At 35.6% G+C, this 16,630-nt stretch overlaps 1 protein-coding gene across 5 annotated transcripts in view; it reads left to right on the top strand.

The window, feature by feature from the left end:
- The window catches only part of LOC132701219 (chaoptin-like), a 701,991-nt gene that overhangs the window by 354,997 nt on the left and 330,364 nt on the right, over positions 1–16,630 (top strand). For all 5 annotated transcript variants that reach the window (XM_060668992.1, XM_060668990.1, XM_060668991.1 and 2 more), the window contains one exon: positions 13,649–13,707. The gene's annotated coding sequence lies outside the window, so the exon portion shown is untranslated. The remainder of the gene's footprint in view (positions 1–13,648; positions 13,708–16,630) is intronic.

The raw sequence follows: 16,630 nt of genomic DNA, 5'->3' as shown, positions 1-16,630 counted from the left end.
TGGTAATAATAATTCTAAACTATCAACTAACCAAAAATTAAGAAGATCAAGACTTAGAAGCCTTGATAAGGCTATTGCTTCCCCGAAAAAGCCCAAGTAGTGCATTACTGACAATAAAATATCATGATTCGTCTTGTCGAAGGCCCTAGAAAAATCCAGCAGATTCACTTATTATCATTCAACCCCCAGGATCTCCTGACCTAGTCTGGCTAAACATGATCCTCTCCAGAACCTTTGATAGTACGGGCGGGCAATACAATTACTGTCTCATATCATTGACATTTTCTTTGGTAGGGGAAAAACCTCAGCAATCTTCTACTGATCAGGAAAAGACTATTCTAACAAGCGGCTATTAATAATATTGGTAAGATACGGTAAGATGTAATTCACTGTTCATAATATCATATTTAGTTTAGTTGATCATCACTGAATAAAAACGTGGGAGGTTGTTGAAATCAATCCTTTGATTGTCGTTGTGAAAAATATATTACATCGTTATTAACCGGGGTATTATTTTGCTACTCTTTTTTTCTGTGTACACACCAGAATTGGCTAGATCACGCCACAAGCGACGTGAGTTATCTTGCCACGAGTTAATCGAAACTTCAAATTATCTATTTCAGCATTGGTGTCGAGTAGGAGCAAGGACTTCATAGATATTGAATAATACTGTGGTCAGGTAGCGTACTTTTTCGTTAATGTCATGTACGTAAATAGTATTTTCGAACATAGAGCATCTCTACTCCCGCAGGAAAAACAGTTTGATTCTATTGTTTCCGTTACAACCATATGATCAGTCAGTGTTCCTCGATCGTCAGTTATTGTAATAGGTGTTGCTATTATCTGTTTCAAATTAAAACTTTTAATGTAGTTCAATTATTTTGTAATGAATCTAGTTGGAAAGCTATCTTTCGCCTACAAAATTCTGTCGTAGCTGCAATTAAACGTGAAAAGAGGTGTTGCCTTCAAAATCGAGATAGAGTTAGTTCGTTAGTTGAAGAGCTCGTACGTACTCTTAACGTGAATTCTCCTTAATGTTCTAACATTCCTAACGATCTTTTACATGCTAATAAAATTAACTTCTTTTTCTCAGTCCCCCTTACAATCGTGCTAAAACTGCTATTATATTTCGTAGTTCCAAATTCCAGAAATCATTTGTCTTTTTCGCTTGGTATGAAATTAAACAGATTATTTCTCAGTTAAAGTCCATTGCAACGTTTTGCTGTTTACTGGCGATTTAGTTATCTTTACTTAAACCTTTTCTGAGAGGCTCAACTTAAATCGACCAGCGATGTGATACCAATATTTCTCATTCTACTTCAACCTTTGTTAATATTACTAGTGAAATTATGTCGGCGCTCGACAATCAACTCTCACTGGCTTTCGTATTGTTGAACTTCTACAAGGCGTTCGACGCCCTAGACCACGAACTTCTTTGTAATAAAACTAACCAAAACTATGGATTTGACAGTTACGCCGTCATGTTTTTAAACTTACCTTTTTAACCGCGCTTAAAAAGAGGAGAAAAAGTCCGATGTACTCGTATGTAGCATAACTTCAGGCGTGTTTCTGGGGTCGGCCTTAGGGCCGATTCTCTTTCTGTACTGCACAGCAGATCTGTTCAGAGGGGGTGGACAGGTTTCATTGAATCGTTTGCAGACGATTCTCAATTACATCACAAACTGACATTAGACATGGAATATGCTTGTTTAAAAGTAAATAACGATTTGCAAAAATAATGCTACCCCTCAAAATAATCTAAAATTACAGTCAAACAAGTGTGTAACTTCAAACAAGTAGTGAAGAATTTCGCTTTAATGCTTGAGAATGACAGTTCTAAGCCCACTAATAGCATATTTAGTCCTGTCTTTATTAAATAATGCAAATACCCTTGATTTGGAAACGGGTCTGATTCTTCTTGGCCTAGTTTAGGCATGTGACTGGCAGTGGGCTTTCTTTTGTATTGACTAAATGATGGTAAAAGCGCAGAGAAAATCAAAATCTTTCGAGATGACCTTTGTTAGCTTCGTCATAGAGACTAAGACAACAGAGCAAATACCGTTTTCGTAATACCACCCAGCTCGATGCGAGGAACCCAGAGGCATTTTATCCTATCCTTTTTGTAATTCTTCCCTGTTTCTTTTTTACTTTATTGTAATTCTTAGTCATTTTCACATTTTGATGGTCACTCAAGGGGTGTCTTATCGTGCGAGGGACGGGACCTGATTTGTGACGCGTCTTCTATGTGTTCGCTTAAAAATTTCGACTATCGGAATATCTTGTTACCGCTAAAATTGCAAACAATCAATTGAGGTTACTTCCCTTTTTGCTGGCGATTCATGGCCCATGGTCACAGTTTCTTAAAAAATGGATATGGATCTGGTTATCACGATCTGCCACCGATTAGTGCGCTTGGGGCTTTGTCTCTTGTGCCAGCAACATAAGCGCTAGTTTGTTCTAACGATATCAACTACATAATGAAACACTAAATTTGTGGGTGGTTGGTTAGATCTTCTGGTAAACCCCATTAAGGTCTACAGGCGTTGACCGCTCATTTATCGTTAGTGATGTTGTGGAGTTAGCCTACTGTTACTCTGCTCCCCTGGTCAGGCACAGTGATACCAAAGCCCTTTGGGATTCCAGTTGAAGTCTCTAGACTTACACTTACACTTACCTGATATTTTCTTTAATCTTGTTCTGCATTGTCTTGAATTATTTAAATCAAATTTGTTCATCCCCGGTGTGATAGGGATGCGCTGATCGACAAGATTACCAATGGCAGCGCTCGCAAGTGGGTGAAAAATTAAAAGGGCCTTTACTGCGGTTGTTCTCTTGCCTGGTGGTTCTGCAAGGATCTAGTTTTCCCAGTGAAACCAAATATTGTGGAGGTTGAGTGCTGTGCTTGTTTACAGTGTAGTTTTTGGCCGCTGCTTTCCCTCTAATGCACCTTAGTAGGAATAGCAAATGCACGAGCACCGCATTTGTTATCGACAATTTAACGCCTGGTATAGTACCCTTGAAGTTACGAGGTAATCACCTCCTCTTTTGAGCACTCATCCGTTTTATTTTTACTTGCCGTACTTTTGACCGGGAATTTTCCTTCTGTTTTGGTGTCCCGAAGTATAGACTCTGGAGGAGTCTGCGTGCCCCGCTTAGAAACTCTCGTCCTTGTTTCATTTTTGTTCGTAATCGCTTGCGCCTATAATAATTTCCAATTCCCCCTTTCCAGATGAATTTGTTCTAAAAAATTAAATGATAAATTAAAATCAGTATTATCAGGTCGTGCTTATCCGTAAATTACTTTATTTCCCTACTATTTTAGACGTGTAGCTTGGTGGTAACAGGGTAGAGAAATCACCGAGATCTACGGAGCATTAACAATTTTCCTATTCCTCGTTTTCGATTGACTTTGGTTTGCCATATCTTTATTTATAATTCAACCTTCTCTTAAAACTCTAACCCTTAACCGCTTTCGTGGTGAGCTGGAACGCTCAGTTGTCCGTAGTGCGCTAGTAGTAGTTGGTTTCTCCTTTTAATTAGCAATTAATAAAATTCTAGCACTTGTTAAAATTCTCGTGATATTCAATTTTTTTGTAATTCCTATATATATTAAGATATCATCTATGGTGGCGATTGGAACTTCCGATTCGATCCGCAAAAGAATCTAGTCGAACGGATTCATTCCTCAGAACGATATATGATACCCACTAATCTAATGCTGATGAACGTTTCACCATCCAGTATCGCAGCGCAAAATAGAGATTGATTGGGATATTATTGGATTGAAATTAGAGAGCATTTAGTACTTGTCAGTGACCAGTAAGTGATACCATAAACATAAATGAAATTATACTGCATTCTTGGATTCGGTCCGACTAGATCCGGATCGATCCACCACTAATATATATAGTGCGAGTAGTTGTATAATTAGACTACGCTTTTTTTAAACTTACAATAAAGACTTTAAATCAAATAAAATAAATAAAAATTCGAACATTCGATACTTCGCTCCCAACTCAATTTTAGTCATTGATGATACTTTAAACCGTAGTCCTTAAAAAAGGCTATTATGTAGTTACTGTATTGTAAAGTTGGAATTTTCGTAAAGTACAGGTTTCTGAGCATAGATGTCAGTACCCTATATTAGCGCGTATTACGGCACATAATAAACTGACTGACATAACATGTGCGATTACGTTCACTCAAGATACCTAGGTAATTTTTTTTACATTGGACACTTGTTTGTTTGATAAGACACACTAAAAATATTATGTTTTGTTAGTGTATGGATTATGAACAGTTAGTGTATATAAGCCTCGACATATATTTTTTTCTTAAGGATTCGAGCAAGGCGGTAAATTTCTATCAAATACAGCCAAAACCACATATAAATGCATGTGACGACGTGGAAGACGAAGACTTAGGAGATGAAAATATCGCGAATGTTCGTAATTTTCAAGGTAGCCAGCTGTAAGCCGAGGTTCAAGTTGAAGCGATTTAGAAAATGACGTTGTGATAGAGAACTGAGCCCTACAGAGCGCTCTACAGTCTGGACATATGAAGCCGAGGATGATTTGCCTGTAGCTTCTTTCATAATGGGTCTGAGGAAAAGGTGGTATAAGTGGCAAAAATATTTTACTCTATAAGAAATGGCCCCTGCAGCACACCGCTTGTACAAGCTTTTGTCTAAAACAGTTATTTTTCCAATTTCTTGATAACGCCGTCTTTGAGAACTTTTTGATATTTACCAATGTGGAGGCTACAAAAAAAATCTAATAAAACGATTTCGGAAATAAGAGCATTTTTTGGTGTTCCACTATTGGATGTAGATATGTACAACGTAGACGCATGTTTCGGGAAAAAAGTCCAGATACTCGCAACGAAATGACAGCCTAAGCAATTTCGAGGGACAGGTTTCAATTCATCACGACAAACTTACATTGCTGTGATAATGAAATTTTGAAAAACAAGTTTGCCAAACTTCGTCCGCTGATTGAGAGGTTGAATAAAAATTTTTGCCCAATTCGACAGCAGCAGAGTATTGATGAGTCAATGGTACCCTATTTTGGACGTCACAGTTGAAAACAATTTATCAACAGGAAGCAATATCCATGTCCATGGGAACAATATCCAGTGCCGACTGCAAGGGCTACTGCGTATGGATAGATTCATATCAAGGAACAAATACAGAAATGCCTAATACATTTAAGCCTTTCGATATGGGACCTTTAGAAATACTGCAATATTAGGATGTCCTGTTTTTTTTAACGTTTCTTCCCACCGTGTCATTATTGCAAAAACTGTGTAAACGAAATTTACGAGCAACCGGAACTCTCTGACTGATTGCAATTTTAAAAATAAAAATGACCGGAAAATTATTACAGGAGGAGCACACGATTTCCGATCCATTGAAAATAAAATTTTGATTGTAAAGTGGAACGATACTAACATCGTAAACGTTGCTTCATTATTTCAGGAGTGGAGCCGCTTCATCAAGTGGCGAGACTAAGCAAAATTAGGAAAAAAAGAGTTGACCAGCCACATTGCATTTATACATAGAATAGTTTTATGGGCAGAGTAGATAGGTACGACGAAAATAGAAGCTATTACTGTGGGAAAAAGTGGTATTTGTGTATAATATATTATTTGCTAAAACTGGCAATTCAAAATGCTTGGCACCTGCATAGGCAGAGAGAACTTGACACCAGTTAATGTTTCGTCGACAAATAGCTGTTTCTCTTTTGGAGCCCAATAAAAAGAAAACGTCAAATCGCGTTTTGACAGTAACCAACACTACCTGATCCGACAACCAATCTAAACGCGCTGTAGACAGTGTCACAAAAAATTTCATAAGAAGTGTATTTCATTCTATGTGGCGTTACATTTAGAATGATTTCTTGCTTACCATCAAGAGAAGTAGGAGGTATACCTATTTTTGTAATTACTTCTTTTTGCATATTACTTGCAATTTTTGCGTTTATGTTCCTAATGCCCTTCAAAATGCAACTACTACTCTTGCTCTAATAAATACAACCGTGTTAGTTTGATGTTTTGGTATATTTTAACCTTTCTGTCAAAAATTTAATAAGGAAATCGAAAAATAAATATTCCTGCATAAATGGGTTATTGATTGCAGGTTATCTCATGTGTCTTTAAATAATGCTGTTTTGCAAAAATTCGTCGCAGAGAAAGGTTAATATACATATCAATAAATTTCTTCAGTCGTTTGCTTTTTAAGCAGTCGGCGCGGTATGATAAAACACAGATTGAAACTTTAACACTCTTAATATTATTACCGACAACAAATTTAAAGTTCAATTTGTCAACGGCTTATATTAATGATGGTACGTTGCTGAATCTGTATTGACACAAAGCGCCACTGCTTCGAAGACTCTGGCGTAATTAATTTATGGTTTAACAAGGGACAACGAAGACTTAGTTGTAATGGGAAAATTAATTTAGATAAGCAAACTGCTAAGGACGCGTTGACTTGTTCGGCGGCAAAATTTAATTCGAGGTAATTAAATCACCGCGTATTGAATTTGTAATAGAGGAAATCCTTCGGTTAATTATTATGCGTGCACGAAGGTTGTGCAAATAATAAGCCAATGTATTAGCAATTATCCGGTTTGAGGCTTTTTATATTTGTTTATACTTTGCAACATATTTCCAGCAAAGGATTTTCCGTGTTATCAATCGAGTACTAGTCACAGCTTCATTAGAAACTATGGAAAAAATTAATAATGCCTTGATTTAAAGCAGTTTCAACAACTTAAATAACAGATTATTTGGAAGTGGCAAATATTCCACCAGAAAGCAAACGAAAAAAAAACCAAAAGGTCCTGCGTAAACAAATTAAAAAGGAATTTGAAATCAAGAGATGATTTATAATACCCACCAAAAAAATTCACATACAGTATAGGTTTTACCCACAACAGAATTCTTCAGACTCTCTGATACTTGATTAAACTTGAGATACTCTCGGACCTACGAGAGTGTGTCGTGGGTTCTACGGCGGTAAATAAGGCACAAAATTTGAAAACTGCCAAACTTACTGAACGTAGCACTACAAATTTCTAAAGGAGCAATAATAATCACGGGACTTTCTTTATCCTGTGGAACGTCTTCCGCCCGTCCCCTCACCATTCACGAACCGACTCTTTAACCGGGGACTGCAAATATCCCTTGTTGCCGCACTTCACCTTTAATCGCGCACCACATTACCCCCCTATTAAAACTATACATATGGTTTAACAGATGCTAGGGTTTTAATACCATTCTAGCAATTAAAATGAATGACAATGTCCCAGCAAAGAAAACAAATTATGATTATTATTATCGTTAAATTCTAAATGGCTAATGAAGCAAATTTGCTTCAGGCATGGGTTTAAATTTCTTTAAATTTATGATATTATGCGGACCCAAATATTGTCCGACATCGTCTACCAATAAATAAGAATTTGACCCCTTCCTTTCAAACACCTTGTACGCACCTTCGTATAATAGGAAAAACTTTTTAATTTCGGCATTCTCAGCTGACGACTGAGCGTGGGTTCGAACTAAGACTAAATCGCCTTGATTAGACACAACAGATTTTTTTTCATTATTAAAAGCTAATTTCTTGCGCCTCCTTTTGGAAAGTAAGCGTTCCTTGGCTAATATCCAAAACTGAGTCAAATCATTGCACGGGTTTTCATTGGAAAACGGGAAATCTAAAATACTCATTATATTATTGGGTTCGTGTCTACCGTTAAAGAGGAAACTAGGTGTGAAACCGGTGGCTTCGTGGACCACATAATTTATACAATGTTCTACGTTGCCCAATACAGCAGCCCATTTAGTATGTTTAGCAAAACAAAATGTGCGAAGAAGACGGCCAATTTCTTTATTAACTCGCTCTGTAGCGTTTCCCTGTGGAAAATATACCGACGTAAATATTTGCTTCACTTGGGAATGAAATTGTGTTCCGTTATCACTTAATAACATTTTCGGCCTTTGTACTTCAGTAAAAGTTTAGTTCACAATAGCCTACGCAGAGGCTTTTCTTAAAGGATATAACTTAGAATAGCGTGAAAAATTATCAACTATAACCAACAACTGGGTGGCACAAAAACAAGATGGCGGCAACGGTCCCATAAGATCTAAAGAGGTCAAATCCCCGGGCCTTTCAGTACTAATCGAGTTAAATTCTCCTACTAGTTTTTTTGAAACTAGCTTTCTGACAGAGTTCACAAGAGGCTACCACTTGCCGAATATGTTTAAGCATTTTTTTTCCAATAAAAGGTGCACTGCATGTGCGCAAATGTCTTTTTATAACCAAAATGTCCAATATCTGCATGCTGCTGCTTAATCAGACTAAGGATTTGACTCTTTAGTACGCATTATTTATAACCAGGATTAAATTCATTATCTTTCTTAGAAAGTAAATTATGATGCAGTTTATACCGCCGATGAAAACACTGATTGTTAGAATTATTACCATTTAGACCCTCTATAATCTTAAATAAGGCGGGATCCTTCATTTGATCTGATTGAGTTTTAAAATAGTCCTTAACTAGTTTAAATTCTCGTGTTAAATTTAACATAAATATGTTAACTGATAGAGCACAATCTTGCCTTACGAGCCCTCTTTTTTTGCAACTGGGCAATTGGGGCTCGCGACAAACTATCCGCTACCACATTCGCAGAACCTTTGCAATAAACTATTTGAAAATCAAATTCTTGCATATACATGGCCCAACGTGTAATACAAGTTGTTTTTAGTGAACAATGCATAATATAAGATAAAGCTTTGTGGTCGGTCACTATAAACAATGACCGCCCTACTACAAAAACTCGCCACATTCTTAAAGCATCTACAATCGCATAGGCTTCTTTTTCTGTAACCGTATAATTTAACTGCGGACCCTTCAAAGTTTTGCTATGATACGCGACAACTAAACGCTCATTGGAATCCGACATCTGATATAAGCAAGCTCCGATAGCTTTCCCCGAACTATCCGCTTGTATATAAAATGCTTTTTTGAAATCGGGATGATTTACCATAGTAATGTTTAAATATTTATCCTTGATTAACTCAAAAACGGCATCTTGTTCATTACTCCAAGCCCATTGAATGTTTTTGCGTAACCATTTTACAAGCGGAACTGTTAAATCGGCAAAATTTTCACAAAACCTATGATCATAGTTTACTAACCCGAGAAAACCCATGACTTCGCGAATATTTCGCGGGTTTGGAAAATTTTTAATAGCTTCTATTCGATTTGGATTTATTTCTATACCTTGAGGCGAAATTATATGTCCAACAAATTCAGTATTAGATTTAGCGAATGCGGATTTTCGCAACTTAATTGTCAAATTAGAGTCGTAAAATTTCTCAAAAATCACAGATAAGCGTTTTAAATGAGTTTCAGCATCTGGTGAAAATATTAAAATGTCATCAACATAAACAAGAGTAAAAGACAAAAATAGCCCACTTTGAAAACGTGACAACAATTCGTCCATTCGCGGCGGGAGAATGTGAAATTTTTCCATTTTACTGTTTAAAAATCGAGCGTCTAAACATATCCAAATAGATTTGTCCTTTTTTCTTACAACTGTTAAAGGCGATACATATTCTGTTTGTCCCTGTTCTATAATACCCATTTCTACCGTTTCATCAATTTGACGTTTTGCCTCAGCGCGGTACGCCAATGGAATTGGGTAAGAAGCTTTAAAAATGACGTGGAGTTGCGCATTTTTATTTCGTGTTCATATTTCGTTGTTAGTCCGGGCGTTTCAGAGAAAATTTGGCTAAATTTGCTTAATAGTAAATATAATTTATCTTTATGTTCTTGATCAAATACGTCTGATTTGTTTGCTACGTCTCTTAGTTCTAAACCTGATTTTTATTTTGTTTTTCAAATTTAATTGGTATTTGCATTGTTCGAGTACCAATGCAAATCAACATTCGGTCAAAGTCTACTTTGACCTTCTCCGCCCTCATCCAATCTGTACCTAAGATTAAATCCTGATTTAGCGTACAATTTCAACTGGAAGTAAAACCTGAACTTTTACCTTAATACTTTTCCCCCCAAAAACAGCAGAAATGTTCATATTAGAGATTGGTAATACTCGTAAATTTTTGTTACCCCCCCTGTAACTTTTTAAAGAAAGATTCAGATATGGCACAACACTGACTACCTGAATCAACTAATACGTCTATTTTCTGGTCAAATATCAAAGTTTAAATTATCGGAGACAACATTTCTTGTTCCTCTGCGGAGTCACTTTCATCCCCGTCACTCAAAAGCTCCTCGGGCCTAGTTAAAAATCGAACATTTCGGTTTCCGCTACCGTCCCCTCTCGCATTATCATTTTTGGAATCTCGCGGATTACTCGTATTTTGATTTTCCTGTCTACTCGGTGGTAAATTTCGACTTTGATATTTGTTAAAACTAACATTTCTAATATTTTCCCCTGATCTACGCGACCTTACTCCCTCAAACGTATCATACAATTTCCTTAAATAGCGTTCGACTTCATCTATTGTTTTCAAACCCGCAATAAATATCCCTCTTTGTATATCGGCTGAAAAATGTTTTACGAGATATTCTACTAGTTGGTCTTCGGATAGGTTTTCAGTTAAAAACGCGGCTTGGGCTACTTTTTTCAAAAAATAATCAGCTCGATTACCTGATCTGAACTCGCCATATTTAATTTCGAAGAATAACTCGCGCTCTTGATTCATTCCCCAATATCTGTTTTTAAAACAGTCACGAAACTCTTCCCAATTTTTAAATGAACTTTCCTTAGCGAATCCCCAATCTACCGCGGAACCCCTCAAGGTCGTTAAAGCCAAAGAAACCTTACTTTCCTCCGGAACTTTTGCATCGTTTAAAAATTGCGTTAATTTTTGTCAAGTTCGAACCCCCCAATTCACGCCACAAAGATATATAATTTTTGTCGTTAGTCGCAACTTGCGATTTTTTAACAGAATTCGCCACCCTGTGGGCCAACTGCGCGATACTAACTTGCATTTGTTTCATGCCATCCGCTAATTTACTCACGACATCCTCCAAACTCGAATTTGGAGTCATAAACTCAACCGATTCGAAATCATCGTCATCTATTTTTCCACTTTGTTGTTTATTACATTTCTTTTTATAAGGCATTTTGAAGTAAACAGTATAAAAATTTTCCTTTCAACCAACCACTTAGTTATTTATGACGCAACCCAATATGTATCTTACATAAATCATCAAAGGTAAGAAAGAATCAAGTTGGTATATATTCACGAAATCGTCTCGCCTCTCCGTCTGAACTGCGCGTCGCGTCGCGTCCGCCGTGCCTTTGATGTGCGCTATAACGCCGCCTCGCATACGCTGTCGCTGATCAACGGCGATGGAGACTCGTGCAGGAACCAAAACGATGGTGTATAAAATGTACTCACAGCTTTCAACACACACACTCCGAGAGTGTGTCGTGGGTTCTACGGAGGTAAATAAGGCACAAAATTTGAAAACTACCAAACTTTTATTGAACGTAACACTACAAATTTCTAAAGGAACAATAATAATCACTGGACTTTCTTTATCCCCAGGAACTTCGTCCTGTGGAACGTCTTCCGCCCGTCCCCTCACCCTTCACGAACCGACTTTTTAACCGGGGACTGCAAATATCCCTTGTTGCCGCACTTCACCTTTAATCGCGCACCACAAACTGAAGGCTCTCTTTATCTCTTTTAAACGACCAGCGTCCAGTAGATGATAATATTTTTAAGTCAGCAAAAATTTAAAAAAGAACAGCAGACGAGGATATGTCATCCATATTCACTACGCAATTGGGAATGGCGACATCAGGTGTTACAAAAATTTCGATCAGTGTGCAAAGCCTATTGTTACTCCGGTAGGTAAGTCAATTAACTGAATTAAACCGAACCTACTTAGACAGTTGTTAAGCTTCATTCGACCCCCAAAAACTAACCAATCTGGAATCAAAATACTTAGAGTTTTCTCTAGAGCCTCAAAAAACTATATTACACTGGCATACGGAAGGCTGTAAAGCAAAAAAAATCTAAAAACAATTTCATTTTTACTAGCGGTGCATATGGCAGCCCGGACTTTTGCTTCAGTTAGTTGAGTTACAAGTTATTTTTTAATTTATTGAGAGGTTGTTTTAGTTTTCTCAGAATCACTTTATAACTCTATACCCTGCAGGAAAGTCCACACTTTACTCTAGATGTTGACAGTAACAAGGGATTTTGAAGTCAGCAAATTATGTGATTTCTAAGAAAGTTTAAAAAACCTACTTTTCTTTATTTGCAATTTTTTACTAGTCCAATGTTAAAAGCTGCAATGCAAATTATCTGCCCTTGTTTGCTGATTTGAACATAAAAGCCAATTTTATATACAGGGTGTTTCAGAGCAAATACGAAAAATGTAAGGGGGTGATTCCTTGTTCGAAATAAAGGGTGGTTTGTTATATGAACGTTGGATCACAAGCCAACCATAATCGGGATATCAATATGGCGAAAATATGGCGTTTCTATTTTTTAATCCCAAAAACGAAAATTAATAAATGTACGAAATATTACCTACGAATTACTATGATAAAAGCATACCCTGTGCATTTTTTTAAATATTTTTTTTTAATTGGTGGCAGGGATTGAATGATACTACCCCTATCATTCTTGACAAAATTTTCATTTAGATTTTCATTTTAAAGATTACTTTAGGCAAACGCTAAATATTATTCCGCTTTGGTCTGATAATCATGTCTTCTTGAAAAAAAATCATTGTTAATTTAAATAATAAGCAATTTCGGAAAGATATGCTAAACGAAAGCTATTGGAGATTGTAAATTAAACTCCACAGAATTCATATGAGCGCAAGTAAAAGGATTTATAGCAAGGCATAACACGACTTTTAAAATGAGGGACGTTCAAATCCTCCTGCAAGAAGAAATAAAGACAGGAGACTATGAAAAATTGAGTAAGTGCATCGAACGAAATACTCGGAACATGACTAAATATTATTTTCAAGTCTTCTGGATCGAACTTGCCGACATTTCGTCAGTAATTGGAATTGGTTACCCTGCACCTTTTTAGATACCGTTTGAGGGGAGAGGAGCTAAAGTAAGGACATGAACATTGTCTTGGATGATTGATTCTCATATTATTGGAACATGACCTGAATCGCGGTTAAGATTGTTTGGTTATTTCCATGGTTTCTCGGATTTTTTGATTTTATGTTGGTAGAATAATATAATGAATGAAAGAACTTAAGTTTGGTCAATAACTTTTAGCTATTTTTTTATTGATAAACTTAAGAATGAAATTATAAAAGTGTATAACTTAACAACAAGTTCGATTCATCAACAATAAATGCAGGAGGAATTCAGCTGATTCGTAAATAACCTTTAATTTGTCTAACCTATTTAATGAACCCTGTCATTGCAAATATACGTTTGTGTGGTTACTCAAAGTTATTTAAAATTAAAAATAATACAATATATGTTTGGTCGTGTGAAAATAGAAGGCTTATCAAAGCCCCTGATACTGGTTATAATTTCTTGTACTTACTTTTGATTATTATATAATAAAAGTTGTTAAATGCGCAATAAAAAATAATAGTTTTGCTTCTTAGCTAATATATTTTCTTTGTTTCAGATGGTTGGTTGCCCTAGTTGAGAGCTGTAGAATTACCAAATAAAGCAGAGAACTAAAATGTAAGTACAATTTTAAGTATGATTAGAATATCTTTACATGTGTGTTCAGAAGCACGGGCGGTGGCTCCAAAATTTCAAAATAAAAAACTATACAGTGTGATTAATAAAAGAAGCAATTTTTTCAAATAACTTTTTCTATATACTTAACAAACCCAATAAATCGTACAATTCGTTAACAACAGAAGTTTTTTTGTTTAATATCATAACAAATTTTTTTGATATACTGTTAGACCAGGTAGAATGCTGCAGGTCTGCCTCAAGACGTGATCCAAAGAGTTCACTTTTCTGCGTTGCTTTTACAACCCTATTTTACTAAATTTATTCTGGTTACGAGTGAGTTAATCAGCCACGCAGTTTTCTAGACAGACTTTCTTTAAATGTTTGGACTGACATTGTTCACGGCAAGCTTATTCTCCCTTTGAAACTACCTGACCCAATGAATGGTTTAGACCTAAATTTCTTGCAACATAATTTTCCGGAAACTCTTGACGGCGCACTATGGTTCTCCAAATGAACAAAACTGATCAAATCAGCAATGGTCCAAATTTATTATAATAAAATATTGGTAACTTGAAAACCTTTCATTAAAAAAATATGCCAAATCGTGACCGTATCATGAAGTGATAGATTGATTTAAAACTTAATCTAGCTAACCCCGTACCTACGCTGTTTATTTTTATTGACTGTTTGTTATGAAACATTTTGTTGACAGTTTGTTATAAAAATGACTTTGGTGACTAACTTTTTTTCATGAATATTATAAAACAAGGTAAGTTTATTAATTTTAAGTGTTAAGAATGATTAATTTATATAGCATTTACATTATTAATACAAAATTATTGAAAAATGTTTCGAGGCCTTTCCGGAAATCATTTTTGTAGTTTGCCTTGACTTTGCGGGTAGTTTTTGCTACTTCTTTTTTAATCATTATCTACTTTCACTGAGACATTGGAAAAATATACTTTTTTGGCGCTGCTCTTGGACAATTTGCCATCACATTAGTTTTTAATAGGTAAATTCCAGACAAAAACACAATAACACCCAAGGCTCCAGGTGAGAATCGAACCTACAACATCCGGCAAGTTGGAGTTGGTAGGTCAACGCCTACCAACCGAGCCATCCTCGGTCCGCAAATCCCATTCTTTTCAGGTGCATCATATCGATGTTCATTATATAGAATGGGTATTTTTAAGATATGGTGGACAATGACTGGATCTCTGTCACGAATTTCTGCCATCGATAACTCTATGGCTAAGCTGACTACATTTTATTAAGCAGTCTTATTAATGCCAAAATAACCACACATCACAGAAAGAGGTGATAGACTCTACTTCAAATAATCAAAACCAAAATTATTAGGAAAGTAGCTATTTGACGGTAGTGGTGCTTATTCGGAATACGACCAGTTTTTCAAGATCGAAAGATGTTATATATGTAGTTCAAGACCGAAAGAAATGATTGGTGTTTTCGATATTTCATCCATCTTTTGGAAAGACTAAATTAGAAAAAATACCAAATACGATCTAAAATGAAAAGCAACTTTTGTCTGACAGAAAAAGTTATATTCAATGTGACTTCAGAAATAAATTAGGTTTAATAGTGGACAAACGAAAATGAGGAGGAAGTGGAACTTCCAACGATGGAAATACCGCAAGAACATTTTTTAAACATATAGATAAATCCTTAGAAGACACAGGACTGAACATGAGTTTTTTAGAAAGATGATCTGTAATTTTAAGGTCAATTTCATCAGGATACAAAATTAATATTATGAAGTTTAAAGAATTTTCTCTAACTGCGCGGTTACTTAACTGAATATTCAAGGAATAATTTTTTCTCCCTCTAATTCACATGTTGCTGAGGTTATCGAAAAACTCATATTATCCATTGATGAACTGTCAGAAGAAGCTGCTGAAGCTTAAAATAAAGAATATAAATTATTTCGATTAAATTACGCTCGAAAAATGTCTCGTACAAAGCTTTAAGTTTTAAATATTTTCTATTTTATAGATAATATTTTATATTTAGTATTTTAAATTATTACTTGGTTTAGATCCCTTAATAACAGAATTAAGGATTCTGCCGCCAAAAACTTAAACTCGTTTTCCGAATGGAATTCTAGATTTGTTAGATGAATAGTCTAAAATATTGTTACAGTAGTTTTGACATGATCAATCATAAATAGCTTATTTCAATTTTACACTACATTGGGTTTAGTGCATGCGTGTTTATAAATTCGATTATATCCGATAGAGTTTAACAATTCGGCGACAATGTGTATTCACCGCTCTCCGTTGAGTTAGGTGTACCACAAGGTAGCATCTTGATTTCCTTGTGGTATTGAATTTTGAATTTGAAATTGAACGTTTAACTTTGTAAAGATTTTAATATATTGTAATTATGCTGACGATACTCAAATTTATTTTTCCTTTCAAAATCATGAAAAGACGCAGAAAATTAACACTAATTTAAAGACCTTCTATAAAAATTTAGAATGGCATACGGAAATGTAAAGTTAATACAAAGAAACAACTTTGTCAATTTATCGTGTTGTCACAGTTCAATCATCGCTGTGGTGTTTACGCAACCTGACTTAATTGCTGCATTATATTTCAAACTAATTAAGAATGTATCTCCCGAATATCTTTTTAATAAAATCACTTTTCGTACAGATGGTCATCACTTGGTTCTAAGAACAAATTTTATATTGAGAATATCACAACATTGAAAAGTAATGTTCAAAAGATCATTTTCTTTTAGTATTAGCACAAAAATATTTTCTTGGAATGCAGTAATTTTCTGTTTTTCTGTATCGGAAAACTACACTGCGGTTTACCCTTGTCACTTCGAATTTCCTTTCCCCTACGACTTCTCTCTTTATGGAAAACAATATTTAATAATTGGTGTATTGGTAATATTGTTT

Source organism: Cylas formicarius, unplaced genomic scaffold (assembly GCF_029955315.1).
Source record: "Cylas formicarius isolate icCylForm1 unplaced genomic scaffold, icCylForm1.1 PGA_scaffold_4__25_contigs__length_36172078, whole genome shotgun sequence".
NCBI classification, from domain to species: Eukaryota; Metazoa; Arthropoda; class Insecta; order Coleoptera; family Brentidae; genus Cylas; species Cylas formicarius.
The sequence above is the reverse complement of the archived record's forward strand: the minus strand, read 5'-3'. Positions and strand labels throughout refer to the sequence as shown.